Source organism: Bos mutus, chromosome 28, assembly GCF_027580195.1.
Source record: "Bos mutus isolate GX-2022 chromosome 28, NWIPB_WYAK_1.1, whole genome shotgun sequence".
NCBI lineage: Eukaryota > Metazoa > Chordata > Mammalia > Artiodactyla > Bovidae > Bos > Bos mutus.
In genome coordinates, this window is record NC_091644.1 from 28,796,323 (window position 1) to 28,822,725 (window position 26,403).

The 26,403-nt window shown below is 41.1% G+C and overlaps 1 pseudogene; it reads left to right on the forward strand.

Moving 5' to 3' along the window:
- Nucleotides 1-244: 244 nt before the first annotated feature.
- On the forward strand, nucleotides 245-1,752 carry LOC102277966 (NADH dehydrogenase [ubiquinone] 1 alpha subcomplex subunit 8 pseudogene; annotated as a pseudogene).
- The last annotated feature ends 24,651 nt before the right edge of the window (nucleotides 1,753-26,403 follow it).

Sequence of the window (26,403 nt, forward strand, 5' to 3'; positions counted from 1 at the left end):
GTAAGAAAGACAGTCTTGACTATGAGCAAGGCTGAAAACAGAGGAGCTGGACGAAGGAATGTAGAACTGATGAGCTCCCATCAGTCCCTCTCTATCTCAATCCCCATGTATGAAGAACTGGCAGGTTGCAGGTAGTCTATCCTCTATTGTCTGGCCAAAAATTAATACACAAAAATTAAGGTGGAAGGGGAGATGAGGGCAATGCAGCAGCAGGCAACTCCTCAGCATCAGGACCATCACCATCATGCCAGGGACAGCGGAGTTGACCACTCTGGACAATCCGAAGGTGCAGGAGGTGAAAATGAATTCTTCTGTGCCAAGAGCTGTGGCCCATCACCGAAGAGTTTAGTGCAGTAAGACCAAGAAGGAGTTGATGCTCTGCAGCTGGGAGAAGGACCCAAGGCAGTGTTTAGAGGAAGGCAAGCTTCTCAACCAACGTGCCCAACCAAGTCCCTTTTTTTTTCCCCCAGGCAAGACTTTACTGGGGCTCCTGCTGCAGCCCAGACGGGATGAGAACAAACAACACGTTCCCTTGCTCGCTCACTCCCTGAGGTGGGGGCAAACTTGTTCTTTACACAGGGTGAGGGTAGGGGTGTGTCCAGGGGTCAGGCCAGAGAAGTGGTTTAGGTGGTTTGCCCACCTTTTATGTGGTGTTGAGGGCGGCGGGCTTGCACAATACCCTGCTTTTGCTCCCAACACCTTGTATCTGCTCCATGCTCTTCAGAAGTGGCAGTGGGGTTCTTTTGGTCTCTCTGTGTCTTTTGGCCCTGGACTTCTTTAGGGAGATAAAGTGGAGTCTTTCACAGAGTACTGGACCTGCAGTGATTATTCTGACCTGCAGCAATCTCTTCACCGTCATAAAGAGCAAGCAAAGTTTCATGAGTGAGTACTGGACAAACAGGGCTGGGTGAGCGCTGACCTTAGGGAGCTGTCAAAGGTCACCAAAGTGAAAACAGATAGGACTTTACCAGAGAATCCCTATCACTCAAGACCAAGGCCAGAGCCCAACCCTGAGATAGAAGGCAATTTTTGATGTTGTTGTTCACTCACTAAGTCATGTCCCACTCTTTGTGACCCCATGGACTGCAGCATGGCAGGCTTCCCTGTCCTTCACTATCTCCTGGAGTTTGCTCAGATTCATGTCCATTGAGTCAGTGATTCCATCCAACCATCTCATCCTCTGCTGCCCCTTTCTCCTTCTGCCCTTAATCTTTCCCAGCGACAGGGTCTTTTCCAATGAGTTGGCTCTTCATATCAGGTGGCCAAAGTACTGGAGTTTCAGCATCAGTCCTTCCAATGAATACTCAGGGTTGATTTCCTTTAGGATTTACTGGTTGGATCCCCTTGCTGTCCAAGGGACTATCAAGAATCTTATCCAATACCATAATTTGAAAGCATCAATTCTTTAATGCTCAGTCTTCTTTATGGTCCAACTCTCACATCCATACATGACTACTGGAAAAATTATAGCTTTGACTAGATGGACCTCTGTAGGCAAAGTGATATCTTTGCTTTTTAATACCATCTAGGTTGGTCATAGCTTTCCTTCCAAGAAGGAAGCCTCTTTTAATTTCACGGCTACTGTCACCATCCACAGTGATTTTGGAGCCCAATAAAATGACATCTGTCACCGCTCCCACTTTAGAAGGCAATCTGAAGCCTGCCAAACATGGCAGCCATCTCTTTTCTCTGGACCATGTGAAGATGAGTTCATGGTCCAAACCCAATCACACTCCATGCAACAGGCAGTGAAAACTCTCCTGCAGTTTGCATCAGCCTGAAAGAGAGCTCTTTCCAGGGGATCACAAACATTAACAACAATGTTAATTTATGTGACCTGGCTGTTATTTTATACCATTTCTTGCCCATTAAATATTTTAAAGGCAAAAAAATTAAGGGGATAACTCTTCCAAAACAAACTTACTGGGACCAGCCATAGCCTTCTAGATGCTGGCATCTGAGAATTCATGGAAAGACTCACCCTTATTATCTAAGGCAGAGGAAAAACAGAGAGAGAGAGAGAGAAAACTTGATTTTTAAATTTTGCATCTATTATCATTTGAAAACCATGTTCAAATGTTTGAAAATATTGAGAGCCTATCATGCCTACACCCAATGTGGCAACAAAGCAGACCCTAGCCAGGTTTGGCTGGGTGACCATTTTTCTAAGTGGGTGTGTTTATTTGAAATGCTCAATACCTCTTCTCTTGGCCACTTTTAGAGAATTAAAAATAGGTCTTGCAAGGAAACCATCAAAAACTAATGTCCATAACATGGGGCAGCTGGATATACACACAAGTGCTATTATCTTTTGATGTCCACCAGCTAGACACAGTTAATGGCAGGCAGCTGAGCATCAAAGGAAAAATGTCCCCCATGTGCCCTTTGCTTAGATACTAGCCCATAAGTGCTTTGGAAATTCAAGTAGATTTTCAGTGGGTTATTTTTATTGTGGGTTCACAAAGATCTTCAAGGAAAAGCACCTCATTTGCAGACATTCACTCTCCAGGTTTTCCCACCTTTATTCCCATCACTCCCTCTACAATGAGCTTTAAGTAAAATCAATGTTGAAATAAAGGATGTCAGTACTTGGTGGCTAAAGGAAATTAACTCTCAAACAGTTGAGAGCCTAAAACTTAACTCCTAAGACAATCTAGTTTATCTAGTTTATCTGCTCCAGAATTTTCTAACCTACAATTCTCATCCTAGCTCCACATTGGAGTCATCAGATGAGAAACATCAGAATCTCTAGGGAAAAGCCAGGACCCTTGTCTTAAATGCACTCCAGTTATTTCTAACTTACACCAGGGTCCAGAACCCCTGAAGTTCCCTCTAGTTATAAGATGATTGCAGATTATTTGAATGAGAAACTGCAAAAATTGATGTAGGGCATGAGTACATACAGGCATTTCAGGAGCATATAACACTCCAAGATAGTTACTTAAGAAAACTTAAAAGATAATGATCTCAGTTGTAAGAGACTGAAAATTTAGAATCAACCAATTTCAGTTTCAGGTGGGCAAAGGAAAAGGAAATGGATGCTGGATCACCACTGAACCCCAATTTTCATCTGGCAAATGACCCATGCCCCCAATATCAACAAATGCAGGTCGAATTGACTTGACTCTTCTCCTCAGCCTAGGATGGAGTGCCACCTGACACTGGTCCAGTCATTTGGGACATTTCCTTTCCCTGGCCATAGTAATTGCTCGAGGATCAAATCAGAGCACATAAGACATGGTTCTGCTACAACTCTTAAACCAGGGAGACTTGAATCAAAAAGACATGGGTCAGAATTGGTACAGCCAGTATTTTCAACATAAGAGAAAACCTGAGACTAACCCAGAGAAGAGTAGCTGGGAGACTTCAAAAGATAATCCAGGACCTGAATCCATAATTTGGGTTCCTGTATCGAGCTAAGCCTTAAGCTAACATTACAACTTAATTTTAAGTTATAAGAGCCAACAGATTCCCTTTTTTATAGGTTAGCGTGGATCTTGGTAACTCAAAGAATTCTAAGTGAAATATCTTCCAGCTAAAACAATAGTTTCTTCCTTTCTCTCTTACACTGCCCCCAATCCCAGCATAAACACAGGACATCATTTACAGAGAGTCCAGACTCACATTTAGGCTTCTCTTGTGGCTCAGCTGGTATAGAATCCGCTTGAAATGAGGGCGACCTGGGTTTGATCCCTGGGTTGGGAAGATCCCCCAGAGAAGGGAAAGGCTACCCACTCCAGTATTCTGATCTGGAGAATTCCATGGACTGTATAGTCCATGGGGTTCCAAAGAGTTGGACACAACTGAGCAACTTCCACTTCACTTCACTGTAGCAGTGAACTCATTCGCTCTCCATTTTCAAAAGTCCTTTCCTTTCATCTAGCCCCATGATAGTCTGAGAAGGATTACCCTATATTAATGCACAAAGAAAAAGCTTGAGCAGAAGAGACTTGGGCTGGGAATACCCTATCAGTTGTTCCTATCAAAGATATCAAGACATAGATTCACAAGGAAAATAAATACAAAGACATTTATCACAGTAAACTACTGGATATATCACAGCAAAATGACTAAAACCTAAAGACAAGGAGAAAATCTTCAGAGAATCCAGAGATGGTAATGTATATTACCGTCCAAAAAAACCCTAATAAGATCTATAGCTGATTTCTCAACAATAATAAGGGTCAGAAGAAAATGAAATATCCTCAAAATGATAAAATGAACTACAACTATAAATGCACTGCTGCTGCTGCTGCTAAGTCGCTTCAGTTGTGTCCGACTCTGTGCAACCTCATAGACGGCAGCCCACCAGGCTCCCCCGTCCCTGGGATTCTCCAGGCAAGAACACTGGAGTGGGTTGCCATTTCCTTCTCCAATGCATGAAAGGGAAAAGTGAAAGTGAAGTCACTCAGTCGTGTCCGACTCCTAGAGACCCTATGGACTGTAGCCCACCAGGCTCCTCCGTCCATGGGATTTTCCATGCAAGAGTACTGGAGTGGGGTGCCATTGCCTTCTCCAATAAATGCACTAAATACGCTAGGGAAAAAAAATATGTATATACAGACATAAATCTGGCAGTTCAAAAATCTTTCTTAACATCACATCAAAGAGGGAAATCATGAAATCCAAGAGGAATATATCTGACCATATAAAAACTAAAAATTTATAAGCTTTAGGTAAAATTCATGATATAAAATGTGAAAGATATTTTAAAACTGAGGAAAAAGTATAATATTTTCAATATGTAAGATAGTAAACTATTATCCTTAACAGTCTTTACAAATCAATAAGAAAAATACTGTAAGCAACCTAAAATTGGCAAAGAATATATAACATAATAAAACAAACAAAAATATTTAATAAATTTGAAAATTTTTAACTTCATTAATAGTAAAAATACAAATTAAACAAAAATGTTACAGAAAGTTTCAGCTATGAAATGATCAGTATTTTAAAAATGAATTTAATATTGAGGCTTCCGTGGTAGCTCAGCTGGTAAAGAATTCGCCTGAAATGTGGGAGACCTGGGTTCGATCCTTGGGTTGGGAAGATTCCCTGGAGAAGGAAACGGCTACCCACTCCAGTATTCTGGCCTGGAGAATTCCATGGACTGTTTAGTCCATGCGGTCACAAAGAGTTGGACACAACTGAGCATTGAGTTTTTTAGAAAAGCTGCTGATAATTAGGCTCTGTGCACTTCTGGAGGGCAATTTAGGAGTGTAAACATTCATGCACTCTTCCTAGAAGGCAGCTGAGCAGCACATAGGCAGCAGTCTAGTGGTTAAAACTCCTTGCTTCCATTGCAGGGGAAGAGGGTTTGATCCCTAGTTGGGGAACTAAGATCTCACATGCCGTGTGGTGGGGACAAAAAATAGGTTAAGACATGTCCCTTGGCCCATTAGTTACATGTTTAGGAAAAATCCTTAATTATAATTAAAAAATGAATAAATATTTAGCTATAAAAACTACATAGCTATATAGTACAAATGAGTAAAATTTTAAAACAGTGTAAATCTTCAACAATAGGATAATTATCAAAATAGTAAAATACATTGTAATTATATTTGTAATAAGAAATACAAACAAGTAAGCACAGTATTACTTCATTTTTCTAGTTTTTATAGGACATATACCACCTTTTGTATAATAGCACAAATTCTAAATATATGGTATTGGACTCAATTTATATGCCTCTCTAGATTTGTTCAACCCCACTGGCCTCCCGGGTTAAAGGAAGAGTTCCAGCTGGACAGTGATATAACCATCTAGCATGAGTTCCATGCCGAAGACTCTGAGCAAACAAGGAATGGCACATGTTGAGGACAGGAAATCCCTTCGAGGACTCTCAAATCACATCCCACAGGTCCTAATTACATATCTAGGAAGCCCCAGAGTGTGCAGCTTGGGTGTTCAGAGAGAGAAGAAGCAAGTTCAATGTATTTGGCCACCTGATGTGAAGAACTGACTCATTTGAAAAGACCCTGATGCTGGGAAAGATTGAAGGCGGGAGAAGGGGATGAAGATGAGATAGTTGGATGGCATCACCGACTCGACGGACATGAGTTTAAGTAAGCTCCAGGAGTTGGTGATGGACAGGGAAGCATGGCGTGCTGCAGTCCATAGGCTTGCAAAGAGTCAGACACGACTGAGAGACTGAACTGAATTGATTCTTGTCTTGTTGCTGTTGTTCAGTCACTAAGTCGTGTCTGACTCTTTGTGACCCTATGAACTGCAGCATACCAGGCTTCCCTGTTCTTCACTATCTCCCTGAGTTTATTCAAACTCATGTCCATTGAGTCAGTGAGGACAGCCAACCATCTCATCTTCTTCTGCCCCTTCTCCCACTGCCCTCAATCCTTCCCAGAATCAACGTCTTTTCTAGTGAGTCAGATCTTTGCATCAGGTAGCCAACATATTGGAGCTTCAGCTTCAGCATCAATCCTTCCAATGAATAGTCAGGGTTGTCTTACATCTATTTCCTTTCTATTGGTAGCTTTGGTGGAAAAAAAAAACAGCATTTATACTTGGAATGATTAAGAGATCATCCTGGAATGTAGCATCATTCCCAATTCATGGAAAGAATCCTTGAGAAATGTTTCAAAGCATCATCTGTGTTTATGCCCTAAACAGACTGAATCTAAGCATACCCACAGTCATCACCTGAGATGCTCTTTTCAGTGTTCCTTGAAAGCAAATTCTTATGAGTCTTAGCTTCTAAAACACAATCCCTCTTTATCTCACCCCAAATCTAGGTGGTCTTACATTTTTGATAAGAATAATAATGAATGATGAGAGTAAGACAACAAAGGATGAGATTAAAGATTCATTAATCAAATGTTTCAGAATATAGGCAAATTTACTCAAATTCTGACCATGCAAATGTTGACTTTAGAATCCTTTAGGAAAAATGCAGTTAAATCTGTATCAACATTTTAAGGAAGACAATCAAAGTCAAACATTATTATCTTTTATGATAAGTTTCTGTTGCCATGACACAGGTTCCCTTTTTGTGATTTCAACAGTGAAGATTAAAAAAAAAAAAAAACTTAATTTAAAAGAAACCTCATATAGATTTTTACAAAATGTGGCTGAAATTGGTAATATGAGATTACTAAACTGAGAAGCATTTTTTAGAATTTTAAAGTTGTTAAGACTCCAAAAATATATAAGCCACAGTCTGCATACTAAGACTCAAGACTTTTCATCACAGGAGAAATCACATATGTTAAGGAAAGGTAAATAAAAATCTGCCTTGCACAATTCAAATGACATTACAACCTTAAAAAAAATTTTCAACCCGTTAGTCTTATGTTCACATTTCATTGTAAGTTCCCAGAAACCAGAGTACATGTCTGTTCACTACTATATTTCCTAAGAGTCTAGAAAGAGCATCTTTACAGTAATTATTTTAATTGATAACTTTGGCATTAAAAATTTTCTTGGCTGTTAAATGTGTATATGATTCCTTTCTAATAAATTCTTGCTTCAGGCACAGACTGTTAGTGACTTCACCCCACCAACACATAACTCAATAACATAGTAACCCACTACCCTGAAATGTTAGGACCTGGAATAAAACAGCTTGTAGGTAGTGCCTGACTTGATGGCTGACAGTTTAGATGGGAACCAGGGAGTTGTTTGAAGCCATGAAAAGAAAAATCAATGCCCAGTAGGAACAGGAAGCAGCACACAGGAAAAGGCAGAAGCTGAGCAGCAAAAAGAACCTCACTGAGGCTCAGCGGCATCCTCGAAGTACTGCAGCTGTGTCTATCAATAAAGCCCCCCTTTGGCTCAAGGGACCTCACGTTAAATGTCCATCACTTGTAACTGAAACACTTCTGACCAAGTCATCATTTTCCCCTCTAAATCCTATTCTTAATTATTGCCAACTCAAGGTCTATCTCCCTTGAGACAGTTAACTCACATTTCATTACAAAACAAACAAAAGAATATAGGTCAGATGTCATAATGATGAACCTCAAGTTTATGTTCAGAGTGTTTCATTAAACTCTTATTTTATAGCATTGGGTAGCACTCAAAACAAAAGGCCTTCAGTTGAGACCTAAAGATGCTCTTACCCGGCATATAGTACTACTGCAGTAATCATTTTAAACATGCCCTAAACTGAGTTAATTGCTTTTCTTATAAATTCACTAATTTTCAATAGGTATGTTTTTACTTTCTTTCCAGTAATAATCCCTAATGTTTTTCTACCTCTGCTGTCAGTTTTGAGACGCTCAATAACCATGTGGAAGGTAGCGTGGCTATTTGCATTTTTGTACTATTCCTGGTAGACTAATTGCTGCAATTCAGAAAGTTCAGCAACTCAAAACCATTTATTTTAGGCTGACGTTGAGTCAAATGCAAACTAAACAGCTCTCAGAGACACCCTTGTGATGTCACCATCATCAACACCAACACAGGAAGAGGAAAGAGCCTGGGAAGGTAAATACATCAGATACGCCACCTCTTCAGAAGTTGCTGCTGCTGCTGCTAAGTCGCTTCAGTCGTGTCTGATTCTGTGTGATCCCATACACGGCAGCCTGCTAGGCTCCCCCGTCCCTAGGATTCTCCAGGCAAGAACACTGGAGTGGGTTGTCATTTCCTTTTCCAATGCATGAAAGTGAAAAGTCAAAGTGAAGTCGCTCAGTTGTGTCCAACAGCGACCCCATGGACTGCAGCCCACCAGGCTCCTCCGTCCATGGGATTTTCCAGGCAAGAGTACTGGAGTGGGGTGCCATTGCCTTCTCCGTCTTCAGAAGTGATGCACTACAATTCTACTCATATTCTATTGGCCAGAATTAGTCACGTGGTCTTGGCTAAGCTGCAAGAGAAAGCCATCTCCCTTGAGCAGCTGCTTTCTGGAAGCAAATCCACACTATGGAAGAGATCACAGATTTATTGTATTGGTCCCTGTCGGTTTTATGGATGAAGACATTGAAATTCACATACAGCAGAAATTAAAGCAGAACAGTTACTCCAACCCAGGTGTTCTCTTAGGTGGCGCTTTCCTTCAGTACTAATGCCAAAGTCAGTCACAATGATATGCATTTAGGATTGACATTGAGGGGACTTCCTGGGGGTTCAGTGGTTAAGACTCTGCCCTTTCATTGCAAGAGATGCAGGTTTGATCCCTGGTCAGGGAACTAAGATCCCACGTGCCATGTGGTCAAAAAATAATAATAAAAAAATTTTTTTTTAATAAAGATGACTTTGAATTATACACACCTTTCCTTTTTCTCGTTTTCCCCATTCTTTTAGTTCTCCTTTAAAGATCAATTTTTAGTGATTTTTTTTTCTGACTCTTTCCTTTCCTACTCTGCTTTGTCCTACCACATTAACCACACTGCCTCTATTTTTGTTTTTATTAGTATTTATCTATATTGGGGTATATTTTACAAAGGTCCATACCTGCTAGCCGAATACAAGCACCTTAAAAACAATCTTACTCCTCTATGTGTCTGTTTCTCAAAAAGGGATTAATTAGTGACTGCTTGGTACGTGAGAAAAGACTTTCTCCACATCCAAGTTCATTCAGCACCGTGACCTCTCTCGTACAGGTGAAACCTTTTTCCTCAATTAATATGGAAAATAAAAAACAGAAGCCAGAGCACACATGACGGATATAAAAATGTAACCCTGTATTCTTCTACATTTAACACATTTTATGAACATTCTTGTCCAGCAGTATTAGCAGTCTCCCCCCACCCTGCCACCCCCGCCTCCTTTAAATGTTTGTTTAATCCCACCATTCAGCAGCCTCAAGAGTCAAGGCACCTGCATTTGCTGTGAGTTGATGCTTGAATGAACCTTAAATCTTCATGTTCTTTCTGACACCGTGCTGAGACAAACTCTTCGATTCAGGAAAACTGCATACTCTATGGAATAGAGCTGAAGCAATTAATCAAGTATTTAATTATATTGTAACAGAACACAGTTATGAAGCTTTTAACTAACAATGGGAAAGAGTCCCCAGTGACTTTAGGCCACAGAAGACACTAACACACAAAAGGCTTTTTAAACCTCAGTTCTTGGGGTCTCAGTGGAAACATGTGGAAGCACAGAATAGATTGGCATTGAAAGGCTAAAAATATGGCAGTCAACCCTTTAAAAGCAGGGTTTTTAAACTTGGAGACTGCCTGTTCCAGAAGTTCCTAATCACTGGTCCAGACTGATGCAAATGTTCACCACCTTGAACACTCTAAAACAGAGCACCTAGGCACCTTTCCCCCTTTGTCTCTTTCCTCTAAGAGTCCATGGTCAAAAATTTAGATATTATAATCTTGACATTTTAAAGCATGATGTCTTAAAGGGCATGCAATGCTGAAAGAAACCATCCTATTCTTGGATGGTTTGTGAACTCAGAATCCATATGATGATGTAATCATTTTATTTCCTGTTCTTACTATGTCCATCTCACATGGATATCCAGAAGTCTCCTCTCTTGGTCGCCTTCCTTTTCAACCCCCCCAACTTCAAATCCAACGTCCTGGTTCATTCTGTTGCTATCCTGTCCAAACCCAGACAGGTAGGTTCCTGACCTACCTTTCCCAGTAAGGTGAGGCTGGACATGTACATTCTTCAGACTGGAGTTCCTATGAAACAAACTAATTCCTCTCCAACACTGAGAGCAGATCATGGCATAACTCTGATAGGTTTTTAAAACAGCCTATTTTCACACCAGGATGAGAATGGGGAGACGACAAGGTGATGAAGGGACAGGGAGTCCCATCTTGCCACAAAACTTTGCCTCCCTAATATCATTGGGATGAGAAACAATCTGTCTATACAACATAGCACTCTATTTACATACAGCTCACACTCACTCTTCTGGACCAAGAAGAATTATTTCAGCTTCCCAGCAAGTGTGTGAAGAGTTGTCTACTAACAACAGAGTTAAGATTTCAGATTAAGGCTTAATTCTGAAGAGGTCTGAAAACTACACTGTGTGGTAGGGTAGATTATTGTTCAATTTCTCCCTCGTTCCCTATTTTAAAAAAAAAAAGAAGAAGAAGCCTACCTATCTACACCGTTTGCCATGTGATTCTGCAGTGTCAAGAAATAGAATATGCAAAATACCCAGCTCTACCTTCTGCTTGGTCAGGTGACTTGCTTTGACCACTGGAATGTGGGTGGAAGAGACAGCGTACCAGTTCCCAACAGTTTAAGAGGCATCGCTTGTTACCTTCAGCCTGTACACCCACCTTCCTTTACCTTGTGTCTGGAAATGAGAAGACACATGGGATGGAGTCAAAATAAGAGAAGTAACACCAAGTTGAGCCCAGCAGAACCACAGACTATTTTCAGCCCTCATAATAACATGAGCAGTAAGTGAATATCTCATGCAATTTGGGGTTTGTTTGTTGCTGCAGCCAAAGTTAACTAATATGAATGATACTCAAAATTTTTCACAATCTATCTCAAACATAAGCTTTCCATCTTCCCCTGCCACCCTTCTTCACTCCACAAAATATGTTTCGGACAAATGGTTAGCCCTTAAACGTACCCTCTTATCTTTCCATGTCCATGGCTTTGCTCATGAAAATCCCCTGGCCTAGAATATACAAGTTCCAGTGGAAACAGAACAGGCTTTAAAGTCACCTAAACCAGGCTTTGAAACCAAGACCATCACTTAAATTTAGCTATGTGCTCTCTGAGTTTCAGTATCTCTATCTGTGGGAATGGGGCTGAGCGGGGAGCAGGAGATGATGGAAAAAATGCAGAAGCATCAACTTTAACAGAAGACCAACTCATATTTTCTGCTAATCATTATTCTGACCCCATGACCTAGCCTTAGTTTTATCACCTGTAAAATGGGGATCATGGGTTCTTAGGCTGATTAAGTGACATAGAGTTGGGAAATCAACTCTATTTTTTGTGGGCTGAAAACTTAATAAATAGGGCTTCCCTGGTGGCTCAGTGGTAAAGAAATCCCCTGCCAATGCAGGAGACATGGGTTCAATCCCTGGTCTAGGAGGAACCCACATCCCTGTGTGCCGCAACTACTGAGCCTGTACCTTAGAGCCTGGGAGCTGCAACTGCTGAAGCTCACATGCTGAGAGCCTGTGCTCTGCAATGAGAGAAGACCCCACAGTGAGGAGTCCACATACCCCAAATAGAGGATAGCCCTGGCTCACTGCAACTAGAGGAAAAATCCACAGAGAAATAAAGACCCAACACAGCCAAAAATAAATAAATAAAGTATACAATCCAATGGGGGCATCCCAAGAGGTACAGTGGTAAAGAATCTGCCTGCCAATGCAGGAGACACAAGAGACGTGGGTTTGATCCCTGGGCCAGGAAGATTCCCTGCAGGAGGAAAGGGCAAACCACTCCAGTGTTCTTGACTGAAAAATCTCACGGACAGAGGAGCCTGGTGGGCTACCAGGCCATGAGATCACACAGAGTGGGACACAACTGAGCGGCTAAGCACAGGTACAAGCATGCAATCAAACTGAATAAGAGATCTCAAAGCAATTTTAAAATAATTGTCAAATTAATAAGCATGCATCTTCTTTCTACATGTGCCATGTAGAACATTAGGTTCACTGAAGATATTAAAATATATTTCTTGAGAAAAGTGTTCCACAGTTAAATAAGTTCAGAAAATCTTGCATAAAATACCTCCCTTTGGATATTCATTGTGCACATTAAAAATTAAAGGCTCTGAGAAATCATGTGATAAATAATCTTGTTTGACTTAATTTAGCATCTCCTAAAAGGACTATTCTGGAGAAGGCAATGGCACCCCACTCCAGTACTCTTGCCTGGAAAATCCCATGGACGGAGGAGCCTGGTGGGCTGCAGTCCATGGGGTCGCGAAGAGTCGGACACGACTGAGCGACTTCACTTTGACTTTTCACTTTCGTGCATTGGAGAAGGAAATGGCAACCCACTCCAGTGTTCTTGCCTGGAGAATCCCAGGGATGAAGGAGCCTGGTGGGCTGCCGTCTATGGGGTCACACAGAGTCGGACACAACTGAAGCGACTTAGCAGCAGCAGCAGCAAAAGGACTATCCACTGTTCCTCCTATTGGGATACATATTAACATTCAAAGTCTTTCAGAACATGGTTTGTGTCTTAGTCTGCTAGGGCTGTCACAACAAAGGACCATAGACTGGGCAGCCTAACCAGCAAGAATTTATTTTCTCACAGTTCTGGAAGCCAGAAGTCTCAGACCAGGGTGCCAGCACAGTCAGTTTCCTGTCAGGGCCTTCTTCCTGGCGTGGACATGGCTGCGGCCCTCTCACTGTGTCCTCACGTGGCAGAGAGAGAGAGCGAGCATGACAGGGGCAGTGGGGAGATCTCTTCTTTTTCTTCTAAGGCCACCAATCTTATCAGATCAGGGCACCACCCCTAGGATCTCATTTAACCTTAATCACCCCCTAAAAGCCCTATCTCAAAATGCAGCCATACTGGAAACAAAGGCTTCAACATATGAATGGGGGTGGGGGCACTCCATTCAGTTCGTAATAGTTTGGGAAATGCTCGTAAAGTGTGAAGTATAACAGGGAAAAAAAGAAAACAAATAGAAGTGTAGCAGAATGAATTCAATCCGTTTTGATGAAAACACACAATACTTTATAGAGGAGGAGGACTTATATTAGTCTGGGACCCAGGGTAGATTGAGCAAGTTATTAAGGGATCTGTAATTTTAAGCTGCTGCACTTGCCAAATTTCAAGAGAATGGGCAATTTGCTGGTCCAGGCAGAGCCACATGAGAATCATGTGGCTGAAACTTCCAAATCTTAAAATCTGATACATTCAAACACCTCTCTGTCCAAGGACCTCTTCTCACAAACTTCCTCCATTACCCTGCTATGAATATGCAGGAAAAAAGATGTACCCTATGATAATTATTTGTGAGAATACAAATTATAGGAAGAGAATTCAATGAAATTTATGGCCACCTTTTGGGCTCAAGCCAACTCCCTGCCAAAACATCTCCTGTTTAGAGGGGATAAGTATAGGAAAAAGAGTCACACTGATGAGCTTAAATAATACAGATAATTTGGCTCTATGGATCAAGGTTCAAGTGCTAAGGCACCTGGAATCATTGGTTAGCCTTCAATAGGTGGCTAACTTGGCTAATGTTACATCTAATGCTTGCTTTACCCACACACTGCAGCATAAGGATAAATCAGGCATTGGAATCAATCATATTACAAGACTGCTGCATATCATTTGATGCCAGATCCATGGTTTTGTCAAGCCTTTAGCTTTTTCATTTCTTTAAGATTCAGGATACAACCTTATACAAATTATCTTAATGTCGTATGAAATATGCCTCTAAGTTGTGTCCAACTCTTTGTGACCCCATGGACTGTAGCCCACCAGGGTCCAGGCAAGAATATGGGAGGACTGCCATTTCCTCCCTCTAGGAGATCTTCCTGCCCCGGGGGCTGAACCCCGTGCATCCTGTGTCTCCTGCATTGGCAGGTGAATTCTTTACCACTGAGCTACGAGGGAGGCCCTCATACGAAACACACGGGTTTGAAAATTCAAATGCTCACAGGAACCAGCATGGCAGAGGCAAATGGGTAAAACTGGATAAGTTCAATGGATAGGAGTGGTGAGCAGTGTGACAGACTGGGGAACACGTGCTTCTAAAGGGCCCCCCTCTATCTCCAAAATTCTAGCCCATATTATCTTGTAGACATGTGAGCTTAGTATTGACACACCTCCTGATTTTTCAAGAAAAGTTGGCACTCTGGATTTTGATGTGAAATTCAACCTTTAAATGTTAGCAACAAACCAAACATCTTTCAACCCTCTCTATAGATATGAATAACACTCCCCCATCTCCCACCCACACACAGACACACATGCAAATACACTTAAGGGATAACTCCAGCCCATAGGTCACCAGAGTTGAACCTGTGACATATGCTATAAATATTTACTGAATAAAGACATCAAAGCTATGCCAAAATATACTACTCCGATGGAGGGAAGAACACCAGAGAAGGTCTGGTCTTTTCAGACCAGCAGCTGGCATCGTCAGAACGGTACAACAGTAAGTTTATCTTTGCTCTGAAGAGAGAACTGACCACTAAGATTTATGGAAATGCCTGAGAGAACTGGCCATCCAATATTATTCCTTCTCTGTTAAACAAACACTTCATGGAGAGCCCTAGTCCAGATGTCATGATAGATGCAATAGGCGTGGATTTCACTGCCTGACTCAATGTCAAATTGGAAACATCACTACTCTTTCCATACTCTTGATGAATATGACTTCAATATGATGACATTAAGTCATGCATAAAAAGTTATGCACATATTGTGTCATTAAGATTTAATTGCAAGATGCATTACATATAAATCCAAAACTCTTCACAGCTCACCATGGTTTTTGTTTCTTGTGTTTGTTCTTTCTCCAGGATGATTTAATCTTGAGAGAGAATGCCTTAGCAGGAAGAAAGGAAAGTGCTACCCAATTTTAGTGAAAGTAAAAGTCGCTCAGTTGTGTTCAACTCTTTGCGACACAGTTCACAGAATTCTGCAGGCCAGAATCCTGGAAAAAGCCTTTCCCTTCTCCAGGGGATCTTCCCAATCCAGGGATCGCACTCAGGTCTCCCACATTGCAGGCAGATTTTTCACCAGCTGAGCCTCAAGGGAAGCCCAAATAAGAGATCCAAATAAGTTGTGTCCAACTCTTTGCAACCCCATGGGCTGAATATCAGATTTTAGAGGACCCATTTAATTCTGGCACTTCCTTGGATAAACTGTTTCCTGCACTCCTTGCTCCATTGCTATCCTTCCAGTCTCTTCCACCTGAGGAGAAAGCAAGATTCAAGGCACCCAGTTTAAATCTGTTATTAGAAACTAATGAGTTGAACTGTGGTTTATTTTACAGACCTGACCAGGTTCAGTGGGATGTTGCACCATTTAAAAACTAAATAGCCCCTTTTTATTTCAAAGACAGCAGATAGGGAAAACAAATTGACAATGTATCTTGAAAGAGCTCATCCCACATGCAGACAAATTTTTACAGAGAAAGGGCACAGAAATACAACCTGCTGAATACTGAATTGAACTTATTTTAAGCCCTTGGATTCAGAGCACTGCACATACATAAACACAGAGCTGCTGCATCTTCTGGTTTTTCCAAAGAACAGGCTATAGCAAAAAGGATATAGAAAGTTTATAGGGTCAATCACAATGAGAAACAAGGAAGTCAAACAGGGCTCATTCAGATTTCAGGCCATCACTGCTTCTGTACCAAAACTTAATACGAAAAGCTCGCTGTGATTTATTCCATGAAAGAGCATCCCTGAGCAGAAACTAACACCAAACTATACACCAATAAAACAGATAAATATAAATAAAGTGATAAAAATAAAGTTAAAAAAAGAAAAAAGAAAGAAGGTCTCTGCCGTGTTCGGTTTGCTAGGCCTCCACCCCACCCCCACGTTCAACCCAGCTATAGATTTTTTACTTTTAATTTCACCCAACTCTACTCTTAGCTTTATAATGACTTTAACTGTTCAATATTTAAAGAACCAATTAATTAAATAACATTTATTATGCTGTAAGGACAGTGGTTCTCATATTTTCATATGCATAAGAATTACCAGGGGAGCTTGTTAAAAACTCCAGGCGCCCACCAACCCAGAGATCCCGGTTCAGTCAGTCTGAGCTGGGGAGCAGGAATTTTATTCTTAACAGTCCTGCTTCATCTGATTGTGGTGACTGGCCAACTGCATTTGGGGACACACTACTCGAGGGACTAGGGGATTAGACAACTGCACGCTCTGGAGGGGGTAAAGAGAACCAGCAAAGTACGAGTCCCTGGTCCATTACTCACTAGCTGTGTGACCTAGGGGAAGTCAGTACATGCTCTGTGCCTCAGTTTGCCTTATCAGCAAAATGAGAAAAACACCACCACCTAAGTCATAGGGTTGCAGGCGACGTGAGCGGTCAAGTTCATATCTCATTCTACTCTCTCTAGGAGGACTCCTGCTGATTCCAGAGGCCTCCTGCTCCATTGATCACCAGTTCCAGAGCTTCCCTGGTGGCTCAGCTGGTAAAGAATCTGTCTACAATGCAGGACACCAGGTTTGATCCCTGGGTCTGGAAGATCCCCTCGAAAAGAGACTGGCTACCCACTCCAGTATTCTTGCCCGGAGAATTCCATGGACAGAGGAGCCTGGTTGGGGTACAGTCCATGGGTTGCAAAGAGTCAGACATGACTGAATGCACCTTTCAGAACAACTGGGGAAGAGGGTCAGGCCCTGTGAAAAAGAATCATGGAAAATTTGGGGAAAGCAAATATACAGCCCAATCCATGGGTGTACTAGGGAAGAAAAGCATAGTGGTCTGAGGGAAAATAGGTGTGATATGTGAGCTGTTCCCCCCCACCTCAATCACGTCTGGGGGGAACAGCCAGCACTACGTGAAGTTAAACAAGGATGGGCACTATCCTTGAGGCAACCAGAAAATAAATAAATAAACCTTTTGGGACAAGTGACACTTTTCCACCTAAGTGGACTGTTTTCAGTGTGTACACGCGGGTTTTACTATCTTATTTTTAGGGGGAAAAAAAACAGGTAGCTGCTGGCCACTGAGCTTTGCCTGACCAGGATGAACATCTTAAATCAAGAGCTCACTACAACACAGCTGAGCTTAGCGATTTTAATGAGAAATCTGGTCCTGCTGGACTAGTGTTCCTGGGCCACATCTTGTCAGCAGTTCCTCAGGAAATTATTCAACCATCCCCAACAGCAAAGAAACAGATGGTGTACTGGAGGGAAAAAAAAAAAAAAAAAACAAATACTCTGAAGTGTATGTGCTGGTGAAAAGCAAATTTAAGGACACAAAAGCCAAAGATGACACAAATACGGAAAGTACTTTTTCCCCAGAAAAATGGACTTTCAGAGATTTTCATTTTTCTCTCCCCTTTTAAAACTAAGAACTCTGCCCATCATTGGCTTGCATACTCAATGGGGAGATCTGTTTGACTTTTCAGAACTGGTTAAAAGAGACAGCTTGTTTTAATAACACAGAATCATACTGATCAATCGCCCTTATGGAAGATCAAGTTTTAAAATTTTTATTAATGCCCCGCTTTCTTTCTTCTAATATCCTTTAACCAAAACTCCAGGATCTGACTCTATTATGCCAACTGCCCATGAAAAAAATGCTGAAATACTATTAAAAATTATGATGACACCTGAGAAAATAGCAGGGTAACCCTCATGAATATTAAACCTTTTCATAATGATTAGTGTTATTACCATGAATACTAAATGTTATGAATTCATTGCAAATTCATAATGCTTAGTGTGAAAACTTGGCCTGTAACCAGAAAGTCTGAATTATACTTGGCAAATGCTTGAATCGATTTCAGTTATAAAAGCAGGAAAAGGAAAATGGATAAAATTCTTGACCTTTAGACTTAGAAGCCAAAGAGTGTGAGGAATCTCACAAAAGGAAGGCCAGTTGCAATTTTCAAAGATTTCATGGAAATGTCTGAATCTTTTCCAGAGTTCTCATTTCTGCTTAATTATATCCCAGTGAAGAATCAGAGAAATGTCAGGAATAAGAGAGCAGCATCTTCAGTTAGTCACCAGTCTGTAGCTATTCTTACATGGCTCTAACTTCCAGAGCTTAGTACACAGCATGTCACATACTACATGTACTCAATGGTGAGTACTACAGCATAGGAGTGATTCTAACCCCAGAAGAAATCTGCACAAAATAATCATTATGCAATAGAGTCTGCACCTATTACAAATTAGGCCAGCTTTTAGTCCTCACATCTCCCACTGAGATGAGTCCCAGCAGGTTTTGCTTCAGTAACTGAAAGCCACATCTATATGAAAACAAATACACGGAGTGCTTGTTATGATTAACTGATCACAAACCTTAGGCCATGTGTTTTTATAGTCGCATGACATTCAGGCAAATAAAATGGGATGATTGATTCTCAAGACATTCCAAGAGCGGAGTAACAGACGGGGGTTCGGGCAAAGAGATCTTAATGAAAATCTGATGGGAAAGCGGATCTCTCTCGGGGGGTGGGGGGTGGTGGTTGTTCCAGCTGAAAAACTGTTGAGCAATTTATAATAAACTGAAAGCCTGCGTTTCACAAGCACTCCCTTAACAGGATCACTTACAGCTCTATTTACCGAGCAGGTCTTCCTACGCATGTTGGTGATCAAAAATCGTAGGAATCAGACTTTAGATTGAAAGTTTGCTGATCAAAGTGAAGAAGCTCCTATCAAAATTCTTTCCTTGCAAAATACGCTTCTAAATCCACAGATATTTAGCATCCTTCAGAGAATACAAGCATATCCATCATAGATTATTTTTTAAGTACTGTAATTTTATCCCAACTAATGTAAGCCCCATTTGAAATTTCCTTTAAAATATTCTTAAGAACTGGAGAAAGCTCTGACTGATGGATGGATTTAAGCGTCTCATAATTTCCTAAAACATTCTCTAACTGTCCTCAGTAATAATCCATTGAGGTGACAGAGAATAGGGGACAGATGCTAATTTTGCCTCTGGGAATTTCTATGAAGTTATAGGATGGCACTGAAACTGCAAAACAGCAGGATTTAACTAAACAGAACATCAATCAGTAGAGATCAGTATGGTGTGCCTGGAATCCATTCTGAATGTCCTCAGGGCAAATTCCAAGATAGTTTCTCCCCCTCTAAATTCTAAGTCTCATAAGTAATGTCTTACATTCTCCCGGTAATTTCTTCAGTTATACAATCATGGCAAACCGAGAGGCTCTGGAGAGTTATTCAGCTAATAATCCACCACGAGGAATTATTGGCCCCTTCAGAATAATTACTCTGCATTCTTCCCGAATTCACTCAGATACCTTTAGCGTCCTCTGAATCTCCTTGGCGTCAACAATACTTTCTTAACGGTTTCACAAGCATTTCAGGGTCTGAGGGTCCCAGATTAGAAATACAGATAAAAATTCTTCATAAGTTCCCAGAGAATTATGAATAACATTTCTAAGTGCAAAAAATAGCCCTACATACTCATCAAGGCTAGTAAACGATGTGAGATTTTAAAGCGGCACCACAGGGAAGAAAATCTGCAATATTCCAATTTAAATGAAGTCAGATGAGAGAGTGTGGTAGAGTGAAAAAGGATACGATTTTGGTTCCTGGATCCGTAATATGAAGTGAAAAATGACTTTGCTTTTCTGGGTTTCTAGGTTGTTATCTGTAAAATGGGAATAATAACTACATATCTTTATGCATACGTATGTATAGCTGATTCACTTTGCTGTACAGTAAAAACTAATACAACATTGTAAAGCAACTATACTCCAATTTAAAAAATTTTTTTAATTAGAAAAATAAAATCTGTATTAGAAATTTCAAAGTTTTAAATAATAACTACGTATCTTGCAGGGTTAGTGTAAGGCTTAAATGAAAGTTTTATAAAGCCTCTAGCACAGTTACCAACATCAAAGTCTGGTTTTATAAATATTTATTTTCTCTAATGTTAGAACATCTCCTCGTAAGTGCAATTTCTCTGTATATCTGCACTAGCCAAGGACTGGGCCAGCCATTTTCGGTTAAGTCTATGGTTGACAAAGCCCACTCTTAAAATGACAGCTTTTATTCTTCATCAGAGTTTGTAGATTGCAGGCAACAGATGCCTACTCAAAATAACTCAAACAAAGGAAGACAATTGGAAGGATTTGGGACAGATCTTTTCGTGACCCGGGAGCTCAGCTGTCCATGACCAAGGCAGCTACTCTGCTTCTCAGTCTCTCCCTCTGAAGCCAACAGCCCTCTCCTCCTTGCTTCTCTCTACCTGACCTCCTCCCCCACCTACTTCCCTTTGAGGGCCAGCATTCTCCACCTATAAGACATGCAGCTGAAAAGGTATCCACCCAGCCCCACGCTGCATTCACACATGCACCACCCTCTGAGTGCACACTCTGAGACTATGACACAAGACTAGTTAGAGAATATGATGTGTGTCTGGCAGGTTGGGTTTATCTCTGGTACGACAGGTTGGGGCAGGAGTGGGAACTGGGAGAGGCATCCGTACCATGTGGTCCCTGGCCCATCCTTTCAGCAAACAGCGTGATATGGAGGGGAGGGGAGTTCCAAAAGAAGAAAGAGTGAATGAGGCAGGCACTCCAGAGCTGATCTACCCAACTTCACAATGAGATATTATCTTTGGCTTCCTGCTTCTTATCCATCAAGAGCACAGCACTGCTGGCCGATGAGCATGCATAGCTGTCCTGCCCCTCAACAACTAGGATCACGAGCAACCTAGAAATTGTGACCATGAATGACCACGGGAATTCACTGTCTCCAGATTTAGAAAATGGTGCCAAGCTTATTGCCTTTCCTACTTCTTCTCCCACCCACTGTAAGCACCTCTCGTCACTCCCACACATACAGCACATCATCATCCCGCTACACAGGTCTACCCAAAACTCAGTCTGAACCAGGTTCACTCTTACCTCTTACGTGTCCTTCCGAAATATACTCTCTTTCTCCCTTCTTTTTTCCCACATACTTTCCTTTCCAATATCCTATATTCCAGAGCTAAGTTTGACTATATAAATAATAAAATCAGATGACAGTGCCAGGTTATATTGATAGATATCTAAAAGGTATCAATATGCTTGACATTCAGAAGTAAGAAATGTCACCTTACTTTGTTGTAAATCAATGCGACTTAGGCACAAAGCCCCTCATGAATCAGCACTGATAAACTGAATCTCAGACACATTTAGGGAGACCCTCCCTGTCTTGGGGAGTTATTCAATAGTTCCAGAGAGTGCTCCTCCATTCATGGGATTCTCCAGACAAGAGTGCTGGAGTGGGTTGCCATTTCCTTCTCCAGGGAATCTTCCTGACCCAGAGATCAAACCCAGGTCTCCCGCATTGTAGGCAGATGCTTTACCGTCTGAGCCACCAAGGAAGTCCATCCAATCCTTAACACTGGGTAAAGACGTCTCTGTTTTCGGTCTATCATGACTGACTTTGAGATACTCATTATTCAAGATATACATACACACACACACATACATATCCAGGCCATCTGAAGCGAATCGTTTCCCCAGCTCTTGCCAAGCTCAGGCACAGAATCTTTTCTCATGGTTGGGACCTAGTGCATAGATCTTTCAGGCATTCATGCTGTCATCTCCATCTGAGATACAGCCACCCTGGGATGGGAGTCAGAATATCCATATCTTTTCCTTTTGGGTCAATTCATATCTCTTTCCTCCAGTCCCTGCAGACTTTCTCCCTTTCAGAGGACCCATTTCTCCATGGAGTCTAGATTTTCAAAAATAATGACCTGGTAATTTCCCCCTGAGGGCAAGACCTGTCCAACTTCTGGGGCTCTAAGCTTGCTTGCTCTCTAGAAAGTGAAAAAGAGAAAAACACCTCTCACCTATTTTCCAACTCTCCCTGTAACTGTGAGAACAAGACAGATATTAATATCACTTGCTTTAGCAACTGCCTATAAGTGCAAGTGTTTAAATGACTGTGCTCTTGGGCTCTTCTCAAACTGCTGATTGCAGGGTCATTCTCCCAGAAGCTTTTCTGGCAAGTAAGAAAAAGTTCAGAAAGTGGCATCTCTGGGGTTGGCAGAAAAGAAGTGAAGGCAAAGAGATGGTCTACAACATGAAATATGGATGTCCTATCCAGGCCAGGCCAAGAACGTGGAGTAGGAAAGTATTTCCTGAGCTGACCTGAGTTAGGATAGCACAGCTTCATAGTGGAGTAGAGAGGTAAGGGTGGAAAGGGGAAACCAGGGAAAGGAACGCTCCTCAGACTCCATGACAAATGCAATGTGTTTGGTAATAATAGTAATTCTAGAACTGCTAATAAAATATAGAGTCTCTTGGACAGCAAGGAGATCAAACCAGTCAATCTTAAGGGCAGTCAACCCTGAATACTCATTAGTAGGGCTGAAGCTGAAGCTGAAGCTCCAATACTTTGGCCACCTCTTGCAAAGAGCCAACTCATAGGAAAAGATCCTGATACTGGGAAAGATTGAGAGCAGAAGGGGGTGACAGAGGATGAGATGGTTGGATGGCATCACCAACTCAATGGACAAGAGTTTGAGCAAACTCAGGGAGATGGTGAGGGACAGGCAGGCCTGGCGTGCTGCAGTCCATGTGGTCGCCAAGGGTCAGACATGACTTACTGACTGAACAACAGCTGTGCTTTTTACGTGCTGCGTGATATTTAATTCACTTCACATTCTTCATTGCATTTAATCTCACAGTATCTATGAGGGAGTCCTATTGTTATGTCCATTTTATAGATCCAGAAACTGAGGCACCAGAACCCAACTAAGATGGCATCGCTAAGAAAAGGCTGCGCCGTTCTCAGACAATGCCAGAATCTCTTTCAAGTATTTTACATACAGTAACTCACTCAATACAATCACCCCAGTATGTGAGTGCTCTTATAAAATTAATTAGAAGTTTACAAGTATTCAGGGCCTGGTGTGCTGCAATTCATGGGGTCACAAAGAGTCGGACATGACTGAGCAACTGAACTGAACTGATACAAAAAAAAAAAAAAAAGCAATACTCAGATTAAATTGGTCAAATATATAAGGACAAGCTAACAGTCAGCAATTAGTGTAAGAGCCCTGAAGCGTGAAACAGATATTCCAGGTCAGACCATCACTGGCACTATGAGCTAGGCCAGGCACCTCTGCAGAGAAGATGAACTGGCTTAACTATGCTTAGTAAGGATTATCACTAACAATCTTGTAAGGAAAACCTGAGACTCAAGTCAGGCCCCCTGAAGAGCATTTTACTCAGTCGTCTATTTTAAACAAGATAAATTCAGTTTCTATATAACACATACACATACATACATAAGGTAAATAGTACATCATTATATAACTCAATCTGAGTTCTGAACATGTTTAAACAACACACATACACAGCACAGTATCCAAAGTTGGTAGGAAATAAGCAAACTAGCGTTTGTTGAGGGCTTAATTCTATGTCAAGAACAACTTTAGGCCCTTCACTCTGATTTAAATTGTTCCTTACACAAATACATACCTATTTAATATAACTATAAACATTTTCTTTCAAGTCAAGAGCTAGGTTTCAGGGGCCAAAACTGAATGAAAAGGGAAGAATTGCTGAAATTAAGGTACTTTAAGAAGAAATAATTCTATATTAAGGTGTCACTTAAAAGCAAGGGAGTAAAGAGCCAGTATTTCCTAATGGGAGGCTGGACTCAGCATCACAGCACAAGGAACATGTCAAGATGTTATATACTGGCCAAAGAGACTCGGGACCATGTGGGCAATATGATGACAGACCATAAGCACCATTAACAATGTTACCAGGAGACTCGAACGCTGCTGAGACAGAACTGGGGTACTCTGCCTGGATTGGTGTGCACAGACCTTCACGTTGTCAAGGATGTGCAGGAAGAAAGAAAACCAGAGATCAGAGAAATGCAGTGATGCTTACAGAAATCGAAATGGAAGAACATCTCTGCAGCAGAGTAATGATGGGCCCTGACAGCTCAAACTTTGGGTTTTCAGACTCAGATTTCAAAAGGATACAGCCACCCTTTCAGCTGAGCTGATGGTGAATAATTATATCCTGTCTTTGCTTCTGCTCAAATGAGTTGACTTTTAAAATACTATGCTGACATGTAGGTTTTATAGCAATCATAATTCAATATTTCAATAAAGAGTTTCCTCTGAACATCACCGGGGTTTCAGTGGCTTGTCTTTCTTAGGGGCCTCGACTCTATGGAAAGAAGAGCTAATATTTAAGTGCACTGTCTGACCCACCAGGTAGGCATATAAAGAATACCTTTGGAGGGTCAATCATGAAAATAAAAATTTTCCTTAACTTTCTTTTGTTAAATAAACTGAGGGGCCTCTCGGGAGGCATATGGCTTCAGACAGCCTCTTGTCTGGGGAATTCAAGCAGGGTAGTGGAAAGAGCTAGGTTCTGTAGTCCCTGCTCTGGGTTTGAACCCCAACTCCATCCTGAATAAGCACTGATGTGAATTTTAACTTCAACACTGAACTAGCATCGATGTCCCTGGGAAAGTGCCTGACTTCTCTGGGCTTCTCTTCCCTACTCTACAAAACAAGTCCAGTTTTATCTACTTTGCAGGGGGTGGGAGAGATTCTAAATCTAAATATATCCGGGTGTGATTTTCACCGCTTCCAGAAGGTTCACCTGGAGACCACATGGCCAAATCTGCTATAAACACACATCTCCTGAAAACCGTGCCTATTTACTGTGTCAGGAAAGATGAAAAGGAAGGGCTGCTTTAAGAATAATTTTTTTCTTGGCACTTATTTATACTCAATTTTTAAATTATGTATTTTTAGAAATGTATTCAAGTATAGTTGATTTACAATGCTGTGTTAGTTTCGGGTGCACAGCAAAGTGACTCAGTCATACAAATATATATATTCTCTTCATATTCTCTTCTATTATGGTTTAGCGCAGGATATTAAATACAGTTCTCTCTTAAAATTAAACCTTATAATTCTATAACTGCAATGCTAAAATGTTATCCCCTATTTTGAAAATGATACAGTGCATAAAAGTCTGTGTAAAAATTCTGTGCACATCTGAGGGCTCCTAGGAACAGACATTTGACTATCAGCTTGTACCTTACACACCTTCATTTCATGCCGACAACTAGGTATTGCTCTCTCAAGAGTCTGGTCATTGGATTTAAGTGGTATATCAGAACGAACAAGATTGTAAATTGGATTTACAGTGAATTCTATGAATAAATACATAGCATTAATTTTGTATTAATAATTATCAAGATATGTCAGAAAGGCATATGTTATACCGGGCAGTTTGTAATTTATGTCAAGTGTCTAGTAGAGTGCCAGCATCAAGTAGACAATCCAAAAGGATGGTTTAGTAAATACCCTGTAGAAAGCAAGAATACAGTTAAGATGAACTTGAGAAGTGCCAGCCTGTTCTGGAACACACCTTGCCAGAACCAAGCCAAAACTGTCTGCCTTTTGTTAACTGTAGCAGGCTACAGTCTAGAAGAAACCATTTTATTTCAATACAGGGATATTTCACTTTTAAATGGTCATTAGAAAATCCACTTATGTCAGTTGTGTACGTTTTTTAGTCCTTCCTTCTCTTTTTTTAGGCAACCCTGATGTTTCTTAACATTTCAGTCTTTATCAGTATAGATTAGCATATTCTCTAGGCTTCACGAACCTATCAAAAACACCTGAATCTTAAAATTCTGTTCTTAAAAACATCACTCCACCTATGGCTGCCTATTTTTCCTGTACAGCACACATCACAATTGTCGGCTACTGCTTTTCTCAATGCATCAACTGAACAGAATTCATGACTGTGAATTTCTGAATCACAATCCTCGACCTTTCACATTCAACAAATCTCTTGTCTCTTTCAGTCAAAAATTATAT